Source organism: Podarcis melisellensis (genome assembly GCF_964234715.1).
Source record: "Podarcis melisellensis genome assembly, chromosome: 4".
Lineage (NCBI taxonomy): Eukaryota > Metazoa > Chordata > Lepidosauria > Squamata > Lacertidae > Podarcis > Podarcis melisellensis.
Window position 1 is genome coordinate 53,045,456 of NC_138531.1, and position 14,291 is coordinate 53,059,746.

The following is a 14,291-nucleotide window of genomic DNA, read 5'->3' on the forward strand; positions in this document are numbered from 1 at the left end:
TGTGACAGGACCTTCAGAGAGCTGTGCATAAATACCACACCCAAGGAATAGAGAGACATAAATCACAAACTAGACAACTCTGTATGTAGTTCACAAAACAGTTAACAATAATGTAGAGCATTTCCATACTGTCTATTACATGAAATCTTAAATAATACATACAGTGCCAAGATAACAACATGCGCAACTCAGTATCTCAAAGCCAAACAGTCCAAACAGTTCTGAAGTAAGTCCATGAGAGCAACACTCTTTGTGTATACTTGTGCTGGTGTGATCCCAACTGAACTCCAAGACACCTGGATTTCAATCCGTTTCGTGAATCTTCTTCTGGTCAGCCCAAAAAGGAACTATACAATGGCAATTCAATGCTCCACCAAATAGATCAGCTCCCAACTTAGAATGGCACTCATATACAAGATGGCTACATCAGACTCACTCTCCCAGGCACCACACAAAGTGGTGGCAGTGAGTGAACTTAGGGCTTCTCCTTGCAGCTACAATAAAATGAAGGATCAGATGCAGCCTGGGCAAGTCAGAGGCTTCCCCGCTGCCGCCACCCCAGAGAAGGGCACAGGAAGGACTCAGGAAAGTGTCCTCCTCCCCCCACAGCCTGGAGGCAATGCACACACACACACACACACACACACACACACCACATTGACAAAGCTGGTCATCCTGCGCCCTCCCTCTTTTTCCTTGCATGGCAGCTTGGGGACAGATGCAGGAAAGAGAGAGAGAAAGCGAGAGCGCAGAACAGGGGAGGAGCTGGCCTGAGGAGCCCCACTGGCAGGAAAGATGCTTCCCTCACCAAAGCAGCTGCCAGAAGGTAAGCAATGGTGGTGATGGTGCTCCCTGCGGGGGAGACCTCTTCACCTGGGTGACAGGCACCCTGGTAGGTGGGTGGGCAAGGAAGCATCAAGCAGGTACAGTAACTTGCCTCCACCGCCCAAACTTTGAAACAGGCTATGTCCCTCCCTCATACACTGCCCCCTCCCCTTGCCTGTGCCCCCGCTTCCATCTTTTAATGTGAGTACCAGCAGTTTTTCCCCCTAGAAAAAAAGGACAAGGAAATCCATACTGACATTCCAAGCTGTGTAAAAATCAGTGATACTTTTTTTTTTTTTTTGCAACTCTGAAACCTAACTCTGGCACCATATTGAGTAACGACAGCAGATAAAAGAGGAATTCTCAATTGTTACACTATATTAAGAAAATTTGGCAGTTTTACCAGTCAAAACTGAGATTTTTAAAAAGCAATGCACTTTTAAATAGTGAACACACTTGTGGGACCAAAAAGATTATCTCACTTCTGCAGATGATTCAAGGTTGAGGCATAAGTAAATATTAGCAGAAGGGTGAGTAATAAGTTATGAAAGATTGTATACCATGTTCACTGCACAACTAGCTGTAATCCAGACTTCCTGGATTAGACACAGTACAAGAATCAAGGCGTAAATAGAAATTAAATTTGTTGACAAGTAACACTAGCAGCCTCAGTGTTTAAGAGTGCATTTTAGCAGGTATGGCTGCTGCTCCAACCATTTTTGGCCAAAGCAATTCTTACATTGGTAAACTCAAGGCTTGATTACTGCAATGCACTTTATGTGGGACTACCAGCACGCCTGATCTGGAAGTTCCAGCTAGTGCAGAATATTGTGGCTAAACTGCTGATCATAGAATCATAAAATTGTGGAGTTGGAAGGGACCCTGAGGATCATGGGAACAGGCTACTGACAGCACGTAATACTGGTGCTTAAAAGCTTGAACTGGCTGCCTAAAGTTACCAGCCCAAGTTCATGATTCTTGGGGGAGTCTTTGTTGGTGGTCCTCCATGGCTCAAATGCACAGCTTGTAACTACTAGAATCTATGCATTCAGTTAAAAAAAAAAACATTCATTATTGTGGAACTCTAACCAGACTGAGATTAGCCAGACATCCTCTTTGCTGAACTGCTGGCACATGCAAAGACTTTGTTATTTCACTAGATGTTTAAAGGAAGTGCTCAGGACTGAGATGAATTTTCCCTGTTCTTATTCTTTGTAAGGAATTGGGATATAATTTTATGTACATTGCTTAGAAATGTTAATGATTAAGTGATATATAAGCACCTTAAATATATAAAATGTTAAATAAATACTTTTATCCACATAAGATACCATCTTGGTGCTGAAGATGAACTTTCTGCATTTTATTAGGAATATTAGAAGTAAATTCACTTGATAATGGGACACAGGTGGCATTGTGGTCTAAACCACAGAACCTAGGGCTTGCCGATCAGAAGGTCGGCGGTTCGAATCCCCGCGATGGGGTGAGCTCCCGTTGCTCAGTCCCTGCTCCTGCCAACCTAACAGTTTGAAAGCACGCCAAAGTGCAAGTAGATAAATAGGTTCCACTGTGGCGGGAAGGTAAACGGCGTTTCTGTGCACTGCTCTAGTTCGCCAGAAGTGGCTTGGTCATGCTGGCCACATGACCTGGAAGCTGTCTGCGGACAAACGCCAGCTCCCTTGGCCAGTGAAGCAAGATGAGCGCCGCAACCCCCGACTGGACTTAACGGTCAGGGGTCCCTTTACCTTTACAGTACAACCGCACAGGTCTCATATGTACGGCAAGACTCTAATTCAAGAAGCCAAAATGTTTACTTTTCAGAAAGTTGTGTGTGAATGCAACTGTGCACTTCTTGCATTTAACTTGAGAATAAAACATTTAGCAACGTTTAATTTTAGAACAATAATTTGTTTTTAGATTCTATAGCAATTTTTCAAGCAAAGCCTTGATTTGCAAATTAACAGCATAATCAAGTAGTTCATTAGTTTAATTACCCTTGCATAAATCCAAAGGGAAGTCTGCTTAATGAAACACAATTCTTCAGCAAACCAATAGCTTCTAAGCTGTTTCAGGCACAGAGCCATCACATGTGCTTCTAACAACTAAGCATGAGTCTTCAGCAGCTTAAAACGATGGGTCAGCTGAACTGTGGATCAATTATAAACCGACACACAAGATCCAGATGGCAGAACAGCGCAGGGAAAGCACTAGTTCTGCCATTCCTACAGTAAGCAATACAAAGTATTGCTGTGCCCCTATTTGGAAGACAGGGACAGCCTAACTCCTGTTGTATATGCTCTGGTAATCTCTAGGTCAGATTACTGCAGCCCTGTGGGGCTGCCTCTGAAGACGGTTCAGAAACTCCAATACAATGAAACATGCAAATGAGCCCTTATTTATACCTCAAACCAAACACACCTCAAAAGTAATACACCCTTTCTCTCCTGGCCATGCCAGAAGAGAGGTGTACAGTGGCACCAACTTCCAGATATGGTACTTTAAAAATGGTGTGATTAAAATACTGGAAGAAACATTACAGTACAGTGGTACCTCGGGTTAAGTACTTAATTCGTTCTGGAGGTCATTACTTAACCTGAAACTGTTCTTAACCTGAAGACCACTTTAGCTAATGGGGCCTCCTGTTGCTGCTGCACCGCCGGCACACAATTTCTGTTCTAACCTGAAGCAAAGTTCTTAACCTGAGGTAATATTTCTGGGTTAGCGGAGTCTGTAACCTGAAGCGTATGTAACCTGAGGCGTATGTAACCCGAGGTACCATTGTACAAGCCTTCCAGCAAAAGTAGTTCCTGCCCAGATGTGAAACACATGTGCATGCAAAGCTCATCAAATCTAAACGTTCAGAATATGGAGAACAGAACCAAGATTTAAGGAGCCAGGAGCAAACATTAGCTACATATTGTGGTTAAGGCAAAATATAAGAACAGCCTACTGGATCAGGTCAAAGGCCTACCTAGTCCACCATCCTGTTCTCTTAGTAGCCAACTACTAAGCAGGATTTGAGCACAAGAGCACCCTGGCCTCCTGTGGTTTCTGGTAACTGATGCACAGAAGCATTATGGACTCCAACTGTGGAGGCAGAGAATAGCCATCATGGCTAGTATCCAGCAACAGCCCTCTCCTCCATGAATTTGTCTTAACTTTTAAAGCCATCTCGGTTGGTGGCCTCACGTGGGAGCAAGTTCCGAAGTTAAGTGTATGCTGAATGAAGAAGTATTTTCTTTTATCTATGTTGAATCTTTCAACATTCCCCATCCTTCCAATCAATAAAACAGAGCAGGGAAACCACACACATTATCACTCTTTACAGCTAGACACTATAGGAGCAAATGTAGAACAAGGCTAAAGTTTTTGCATCATTCATAAGGTCTAATTCTACCTTGAGAAGCCACAAAAGTGCCATATAAATGAAGCTCTAATTCAGTTACTGAAAACCATTATCTAGAGATATACTTCATCTGGTCCAAATTGGTTTCCAGCACAACTTTACTTTCAAATATTATTAACCCAAATTCTATGTTTTACATGTGAAATAAATTCAGACACCAAAAAGATTAAAGCAGCCAGAACATAGTTCTTTCATAACCAGTTTATAACCAAATTCTGTGGTGATCTTTAGTAATTTGTGAAATATTCAAACGTAATTAATATTACCAGCTTTCTTCATAATACATATTCTATATAGACTATGTATTTTATATCCTATGTATACAGACACTGCATTTTCATAATGAATATTCTATATAGACTATGTATTTTATATCCTATGTATACAGAAACTGCATTTTTAAAATATAAATGTGAAAAAATGCATTAGCTATCTACATGGGGTATTAATTACATGGTCTATATGGGGTATTTACTACCAAGAAAGCCCATGTCTGCTGAAATAAAGGGAGCTGAACACTACAATTAAACTGTAGTTCATTCTGAGCAAGTGTCTTGCTAATTCTTCCATACTGTACACTTAGGAGTATCTATCTTAAGGCAATTATTTGTGCTATTTTCAACAATATGGACTTGGCCAAGATATTATGCTTGCCTTCTTAAACTGATTTATCTTGTAAATGAGACCTAAGCTGTTTGCCTCCTCTTTGTGGATATTTTAATTAGAGATATCAGATGTTATAGATGTATAGGAATGGTCACCTGATCTCCTTTAAACTTCAGACAACCCAACTAAGATTACATGCATTTGCAGGGTTGGGAAGTGCTTTTATTTAACTACAGCAAAATACAGAACATTTACCATCAAGAATTCATTTCTTTAGTTTGCCCATATAAGTTATATTTTAGGGAACATGAAACTGAATACAATTAAAAGAAGCTTTACATTTTAAAGATTGTTGACATGCTAGGCTGAAAGTCAGATTACACAGCATCTATTCAGCCCTACACATATGAAAAGCATTTAGAAAGCAGACAGCTGAATTCTTCCTCCTTTATGACCTTCAGCTCTTGAACCATACACTCAGAAAATATGTCGATGTCTGCAGTTTTTAATCCTTGTTAGTCTTAATGCTGTTTTTTATTATTTGCATTGTTTTCTATTCTATTTTTCTGCTGATATATTGGTTAATTGTACTGCATTTTGAATGTTTTATTGTCAGAATAAGTAGAATTATATATATGAGATCATAACTGCTCTGTGGAGGAAGTTCCTTAAAAAGCAGGGTACAATTTTAAATAAAACAAATCTAAACACAAGGTTGCTAACACAAACTAGCCAGTATAACAATGTATAGTTTAAATATTCAGCACTACCACTACATTGGTTTGATTTATTATACAGCTACTGATCTGATTACACAGCTACAGATTTTCAAACAACAGTATCACAGTAGTTTAAATATTCATTATGATTACCAGTTCTCCTTTACATAAGTAACAAAATATTTTTTAAAAAAACAACAGCAATTCAGCCTCAAATAAGATGCAATACTCCTTGCAATCTCTTCAAATTTAATGTTTATAATTTATATTCTGCTCTTAAAAAGGTAAAGGTACCCCTGCCCGTACGGGCCAGTCGTGTCCGACTCTAGGGTTGTGCGCCCATCTCACTTAAGAGTCTGGAGGCCAGCGCTGTCCGGAGACACTTCTGGGTCACGTGGCCAGCGTGACGAAGCTGCACTGGTGAGCCAGCACCCGTGCCACACACGGAAATGCCGTTTACCTTCCCGCTAGAAAGCGGTACCTATTTATCTACTTGCACTTAGGGGTGCTTTCGAACTGCTAGGTGGGCAGGAGCTGGGACCGAAAGATGGGAGCTCACCCCACCGCAGGGATTCGAACCGCCGACCATGCGATCGGCAAGCCCTAGGCACTGAGGTTTTACCCACAGCGCCACCCGCGTCCCTAAAAATTCTGCTTTTAAAACCATATAGTCACTATATTCTGTGGACCAAGTATTTATCCATCAGGAGCCTAACCAAAAAACCCCCCACAAAAACACATTTTCAATTAGTACCTAAAACCAAGTGAAGTTAGCGCCAGCCAAATTTCTGAGGGGAATGCTACAGATGAGGTGGCTTGCTTCCTTAAGAGCCCTTGCTGATGGCACTACTGACAAAGCTGAAAGAGCAGATCTCAAGTCCTGGGTCAGTTAATATTGGGTGACAGTCTCTCAGATAAAGCCATATAGGGTTCTATATGTCAAAACTAAAACCTTGAATTGGACTTGACAGCTAATTGGCAGCCACTGCAAATGCTTCTAGGCTGATGCAATATGGTCTCTAGGTAAGAGACCCAATAAGATCCCCACAGCTGCATATTGTACTAGCTGCAGCTTCTGAACAATCTTCAAGGGCAGCCTCATGTAGAATGAACTGCAGTAGTCCATATAGAAAATTACTATAGCATGAAGCAAAGTGGCCATGCTACCCCCTTCTAGGAAGAGCCTTAGTTGGAGAACCAGCTGGATTTGGAAACTTGTGCTTCCAGCAATAGGTGGAATCCAAGAGTACTCCCCTCAAACTAAATACCTGATCTTTCAGAGGGAGCATAATCCTGCCTAGAACAACTCTCATACTCAATTCCTAGACATGGAAGCCACTAATCCACAGTGCAGAACTTATCCTCAGATATAGGATGAATGGTAAGTGGGATTTCCTTGAGAATTTTCTTTTTATTTATGTCTGCCCAATGCAAGGCTTTTCCATCTGCCAACATATGCCATATAGTCAACAACTGATTAATGTGTGTCTGAATGACTCACAGTCAAACCTGGAAGTAACCCAAAAATGTCACTAAATGGGTGGAATGGGGGCAGAACAGGGCACGCTTATATGCACTCCGCTGATGGACGTAGTGGCCGGGAATGGAACCCCCGTGCGTAATGGTCATTCAATGTCTTTTCCATATCAAATACAATATTCACATAACACTTGCATCTGCTCAAAATGGATGCCTTTATAGGGCACTATGAATTTTTTATGTTGAAACATTTTACATGTGCTCTTCGTATTTTTTACATTAATGAAACATTCAAAAAGGTGTGCAAGGATGCTGGCTTTTATGTCAAGAGAAGCATTTAGTGGGAAAGGATAAGTAAAGGTTGCTTACGGACTGCAGAGCTGAAAGCCAGTGTACTCTGGCCACCCACACGATGTGTGTGGAAGGGGGTCTGTGTAGGGAAAACAGGGATTAGCAAAAATAGTCTCCACTTCCATCAGCAGGATCCCTCCACTGGATTCAAAAGCCACACATAGACGAAGGAATCTTTTCGTCCATGGAAAATGAAATTAGAATCCAGCCCAAGTCTAAAAGAAATCTGAAATTAAAAAATGTTATGCTATGCTCAGGAATGCTCCCACTCACAGGAGCGAATCAACAGCATAATAGCAATTATGATAGTCTAATATAATAGCTGTCATTCCCATTTTGAAGCTAGAATCTTCATTTATTTTCACTTTATCAAAGTCAAAGAAAGAACAAGGATCAGAAGCTACATACCAAGGTACTTTACTATTCAAGCAGTAGTCACTACTACTTCTAATTGAGCTTGAAGGCTTTAAGTTATTTTAAGCTTTTCATAATTAGCCTTTGCCATTCAGTTGCATTGCAAAAGGTTAACATTCTTAACTAGAAGCTGCTGCAGACATAAAATTTGTATATGGGAATGGTCAGTTACAAGTCTAATGACGTCTTAGGAACCTTGCCAGATTCATCTCAGACTCACAATTCACCTTTAGAAAGCTGTCTTAAGAACAAGGTCTTAAGAACTTATCCTCAGATAAAGGTCAGACAGATATTTGTACTATAATATAGAAGTGGAAGCCATATACTATACATCTAATAAATATTTCATAATTAGCCTCATATATACGCAGACAATCAAGGTATGCTTAGAGAATTTTACTGGAAAAACAGAAATGTGTAGCTAAATGCTAATAAGCAAAGTTAGAAATGTTTGGTATGTTGCATGTCTACCAATATTGAGTTTAGGACATCATATAAACACTATTTGGTTTAAAGTACCATCATATTGTGAATTTTGTGCACTATACCAATAAAATTATGTTACAGATTATGATGTTATGTTATAGATCATGTTGTTATAAAGAATATTGAAATATAACACTTAAAACACAATGTCAAAGTTTATACATTATGCTAAACCATAGTTAATGGTCCACCACAAATGCAGAGATTGTGCCCACTCCCTTCTAGCTAAGCAATATATATCTGGCTTAGCAATATATCAAAACCAGAGATCAGAGTATATTCTGTTCAAACAAGCTATGATTGGAAAACCAAGAACAAACCTTGGCTTAACAACAAACCTTGTGGCTCACTCGATATAGCTTGTTTTATCACATCTGGCTTGGACCACAGTCTCAATTATTAGCTGTTTTCTAGATCTATTTACTGGCATCCCAACCCTGAGCTTTATCTATTTACTTACAGGTATCCCCTATTGATTCCTATGAAACATAGCTCTAAGTAAATTATTACTTCTTAAAAAGCTTGCAAAAAACAGACATTTGAAGATTTATCAAGTAAACCTGGAAAAAGCTAATGTCCAACTAGAGTACAACTAAAGAGAGACTCTAAAACAATCAATTCCTTTTACTGCAGTTTTAAGCAACACTTTGTCTGTTAACTCTGAAGCAAAGATTCTGGGCTTAATACACTGGTGAAATTGTTCTCAAACAGCTCATCTGTGTGAAAACATGACTGCTGTAAAACTGCCAAAGTACTAATCATACAAGCTCGAACGGTCTGTGAGCTGTTTGAGCCTAAATGCCAATGGTTCTATGGTTTGAATTAAAGAGGCCTTTAAGTTAGACCATTTCCATCTTTTTGCCTGCCTTGCTAGAAATAAGCATTTCCTCCACATGCCACTGGCAGCTTTCCCTTATATTTAGAGGAAACTACAGGCCCACTTTTAGTTACACAGAAGTGTTGAGATACAGTGGTACCTCTGGATGCAAACGGGATCCGTTCTGGAGCCCAGTTCACATCCTGAAGCAAACGCAACCCGCGTCTGCGCGGGTCGCAATTCGCTGCTTCCGCACATGCGCATGACGTCATTTTGAGCATCTGCGCATGCAGTGAAACCTGGAAGTAATGCGTTCCGTTACTTTCGGGTCGCCGCGGAGCGCAACCCGAAACTACTTCAACCCGAAGTATGACTGTACTGTAATGTTTCTTCCAGTATTTTAATCACACCATCTTTGTAGTACCAGATCTGGAAGTTGGGATTTATTTAAAAAGTAATACTTAGCTATAAACCACAGAAACAACATGCATGCATTCTCATTTATTATTCCTTAAGTTTCAGGAACAGAGGAGAAACAGGCTTTCAGTAATGTATATGTCAGTGTATGCTACTATGCACATACATTATACATGCAAACTCACAAGATTTAGACACCTGCAGCAGTAATTCAGTCTATAAATCTAAACATAAATCCTAGAGACTAGGATCACAATCCTTGTCTTTACTGAATATTTAGTTTCAAATAAACATGCATAGAAATGTAAGTAAGTTAAAATAAGTTCTATCCCATTTTCCAAAAAGTTCAAACCAAATAAAAAGCAGTAAAAAGATACAAGCAGTCAAAAACAAGTCAAAGAAGTTGCACACAAACACACATCTCAATTAAAAGCAGACAGTTGAATCCAGACTGTCATTTAATTCATGCCCACGACTAACTTTTCTCACCATTTCAGTGAGCTCTAACGGCAACTAACCTCATCTAGATCTAAACTAGCAGCTACAAACTTATTTTTCAATGTAATTCAATTTCTTCATTTGATACATTTTTAATAAAAACTCTCAAACAGACTAAATACACTCCGAAGAGTCAAATAGGAAAAAACCAGAGTTCATCAAAGCTGCTAGAGTTCAAATAACTTCCTAAGAAGTCAAGTATTCACATAATGTAAGGAGGCCATCAAAGAAGGGGCAAGGTAGCCACAGAAAAGGCTGTGTGGATTGTGTTGCAAGTTCCAATACATTACTTTAGAGTAATCATGTATGAATCTCAGTTATAGTGATACCTCGGGTTAAGAACTTAATTCGTTCTGGAGGTCCATTCTTAACCTGAAACTGTTCTTAACCTGAGGTACCACTTTAGCTAATGGGGCCTCCCGCTGCCGCCGCGCCGTCATCAGCAAAGTTCTTAACCCGAGGTACTTTTTCTGGGTTAGCGGAATCTGTAACCTGAAGCATCTGTAACCCGAGGTACCACTGTATTCCTTTCTATACCAATACTGTATATTACCGTATTTTTCGCCCTATAGGACGCACTTTTTCCCCTCCAAAAATGACGGGGAAATGTGTGTGCGTCCTATGGGGCAAATGCAGGCTTTCGCTGAAGCCTGGAGAGCGAGAGGGGTCGGTGCGCACCGACCCCTCTCGCTCTCCAGGCTTCAGGAAGCTCTCCACAAGCCTTGGGAGCTCCACGGGAGTTCCCATCGGGCTCCCAAGGCTTGCGGATAGCAGCCTGCATCCCGAAGCCTGGGGCATACTGCACAGCGCACCCCGGGCTTCGTGCAGATATCGGGCAGCCCCACAAGCTCGGGGGACAGCGGGGAGGCGGAGCGCCGCCATCCCGTTGTTCCCCGACCTGGTTTGGATTCCCCGACCTGGTTTTTTTGGGGGGGAATTCCTTTATTCCCCCTCCCCCCCAAAAAACTAGGTGCGTCCTATGGGCCGGTGCGCCCTATGGGACGAAAAATACGGTAACCTGTTTTATGAAAAATATTCAATAAAAAATGCTGCTATCCATGCTCTGTTGACAGCTTATTTAAAGTACTTCAATGTATTGTTCAAGGAGCTGCTTTTGAGAACCACTTGGGAACTATAATTTATGCAAAATACAGGAACAGGTTTCCTAACTGAATTAGGTGCATGGAACTTCCAATTCTCAGACAGCCAGACACCAGCTCTCAGTCTTTTCATGGGACAATGTCAAGTGTTGGTTTTAACCTTTGAAGTACTAAACAACTTGGGAACAGAGAATCTAAAGAATCTCCTCCTACACTTGATCTGGCTTGGCATTAGGTTACTGGTCCTAGTCATTAGAAGGTAGATGGTGACCAAATTTAGTGTCCCCTCAATCAAGGCACTCTGCCTCTTAATTCCCTCTCTGGAGAACTTGACCAGTCGCTATTCCTGCATTCTTTTTGATGCTATATAATTTGTTTGGGCCTTTTAGATCTTTTAAATATATTTTATGGTATGAATGAATCTTACTCTACTGTATGTTACAGCTATTTTAATATAATTTTATATTTGCTTTAACTTCCTGTAAGCCACCCAAGCTTCAGCAGTAGAGCAGCTAAATAAATTCTGAAATCTTGCCAAGTATCCTGTACCATTCTTGCAAATAAGCTTTCCTAATGCTTGGTCTATGTTTTACTATTTCCACATATTTAGTTCAAAAATATTTTTCATGCCATCAGTATCAAAGATAGAAAATGGAGAATTTAATTTTTCTGCCATTTTCTCTCCTTTTCCCCTATCACTAAGCTACCACAGTCATTTCTTAACCAACGAACATGCCTTCTTGTTTGCCTTGTTTTTCAGAATCCATTGCTATTATATTTAACTTTCCAATACTTATTTTCCCCTCAATATTTTCTACAAAGTATATACTAAGAATATAAGGGTGAAACCAACTAATAAGAGCCCTTATTAAAAATAGTTTTCCTGGAGAGCTACTTTGAGATGTGTGGGAGGGATGTTAATTTGCTATCACATTAAGCAAACTTCTAGCAAGTTCTGTACATATTTCTCTTTTATCATTGCTGGGATGTGTCAATTGGGAAGCTAGGTAGTACCTCTCAACAGCCAGCCTCTAGACTAGAGCATACTGTGATTCTGCTATTCACTCTGATATAGCTTTTAACATTTTGCAACACACTATTGTTTATAAGTACAGTGGTACCTCAAGTTACAAACACCCCAGGTTACAAACTGCACTAACCTGGAAGAGTTACCTCGAGTTGAGAACTTTGTCCCAGGATGAGAACGGAAATTGTGTGCTGGCGGCGCAACAGCAGCAAAAGGCGCCATTAGCGAAAGCACACCTCTAGTTAAGAACAGTTTCAGGTTAAGAACGGACCTCCGGAACGAATTAAGTTTGTAACTAGAGGTACCACTGTATTTAATTTGGGAAGCTCTATAAATCCCAGATCTTTGATTAGAGTATTAATATCTAACTAATTATCTCTTTGGACTTCAGCATCATACTGACATCTTAAATCCTGCCAAAGGAGCTCACAGTTTCATAAGAGATCTAAGAATTTAACTATTTTCTTGGTCTTACCCTCAAGCATAATAAACTGAACTGGATATATATTTGTCTTTAACAAGCAGCCAAAAAACATTTACATAGAAGTCACTATGTCATATTTTCATGGCTGTTTCATTACTGAACACTTACTCCAGCTGGGAATGCCTACAAGAAGAAATTATTTAATATAGTATTATTGGTAAGCAGTTTGTTCTCAGTAGTCAATTTCCTATGAGGAAAACACATCCAAGATGAAGACTATCTATAGGTACAAATGTAATCAAATAAATGTTGCTGTTCAACTCAGAGCAAATAGAAGTGACGTGATAAAGACCTTGCTTCTTCCAAGGCTAAATGCCAATCTTTGAAGTGGAGGACATGTTTCCTTCATTACAGGGCTGTGAAGGCCAAAAAAAAGGTGCATGGGCTAGAAAGTGCAAGGCCAAACCTCATGCAAAAATCCAGACGCTTTTTTTTAGTCGGAGAAAGTCACTGACGGAGATTCCTCTTTGGAAACCATGGCTGGCCGCGCGCAGCAATCTCAGCCAGGGACACTACTGTATAAGTTACTTCTGCATGCTCCACCTCGGATTCTCGTTGCATCTCTTCGCACCGACAGTCTACCGGCGAGTTTCTTAAAACAGACACGAGCGAGAGCGTGTTTGTTAAAACAGGCACGACAAAGACGTCGGCTGCTTTTGCAGGCAAGGCAATCTCGTTTGCCCGAGCCGGGCATAAATAAGCTCTCTCTCTTCCCCACCCCCTACAAGTAGGGCCCGCTCATCACCCCGCACACTATTCCCTTCTGCTTGCTATATATATATATTCCCCACCTCTAAGAAATAAGAGTCAAAAAGATCGGGAGCAGGAGACGAAATCAAAGGCGCCGCTATCGGCGCCAGAAGACCAGCATTAGGAGATTTTTTTTTTTAAGGAATCACGGCCGCCGGCGAAGAGCTCCCGGCACACACTCCGGGTCAATGGCCACGGATCGCCGTCCTCTCGCGCGGGAGGCGAATGGAAGGAGAGAGGGGCGCCGGGCAATGGAGGGGGGTGGATGGGCCGGGCAATGGGGCGGACTGAGGGAGAGAAGAACGCGGACAAAAATCATACCGGGGAGGGAGGGAAAACGGGCCGCCAACCAGGAATAACATTGGGAATAACAGCAGGGCAGGCGGCGGGGGCGAATGCGGGGCCCCCGAAGAAAGGCGAGAGGGCCGCGCGCGTGCGCTGGGGCTGGTGGAGGGGTCCCTCCCCGCCTCGCTCTCCCCAGCGCGCCTGCGCTCCCCTCACCAGGGTGACCCCCCGGGCTCGCCCTGCCCGTTGCCGAGCCCCTTGGCCCGCGGGTCCCCGCCGCCGCCGCTACCTCATCTCTGTCGGGTCTCGGGAGTCCTCTTCACCCCCACAGCAAGGACGGAGGGGCGGCAGGAGGAGCAGCAGCAGCCGGCGCGGCAGCGGTGGCAGCGGCAAAGGCCACCGCCTCCCCGAGACGCACCATCCCCGCCCGCGTCTGCTCTTGCTCTAACCGCCGCCGCCGCCGCCGCCTCAGAGTCACCGCCGCTGTCTCGGGCGGAGTGGGGTGGGGGAGGCGCGTGTGGGCGGAGAGAGGGAAAGAGAGAGGAGCGACCTGCCCGGCTCTCCCTCTCTCGCACCCCCGCCGCCTGACTGCGCAACCCGAAGAGAGGCGCAAATCCCGAGGCAGCC

General features: G+C 42.2%; 1 protein-coding gene across 4 annotated transcripts in view; it reads right to left on the reverse strand.

Annotated features, from left to right (window-relative positions):
- Window positions 1-14,243, reverse strand: part of ITSN1 (intersectin 1) — a 91,524-nt gene extending 77,281 nt beyond the window's left edge. For 2 of the 4 annotated variants that reach the window (XM_081908719.1, XM_081908717.1), the window contains exon 1: window positions 13,954-14,243. The gene's annotated coding sequence lies outside the window, so the exon portion shown is untranslated. Of the gene's footprint in view, window positions 1-12,620; window positions 12,677-13,953 lie in introns of those variants that run through there. The other 2 variants (XM_081908718.1, XM_081908720.1) reach the window with 2 other exon arrangements.
- Between the last annotated feature and the right edge of the window lie 48 nt (window positions 14,244-14,291).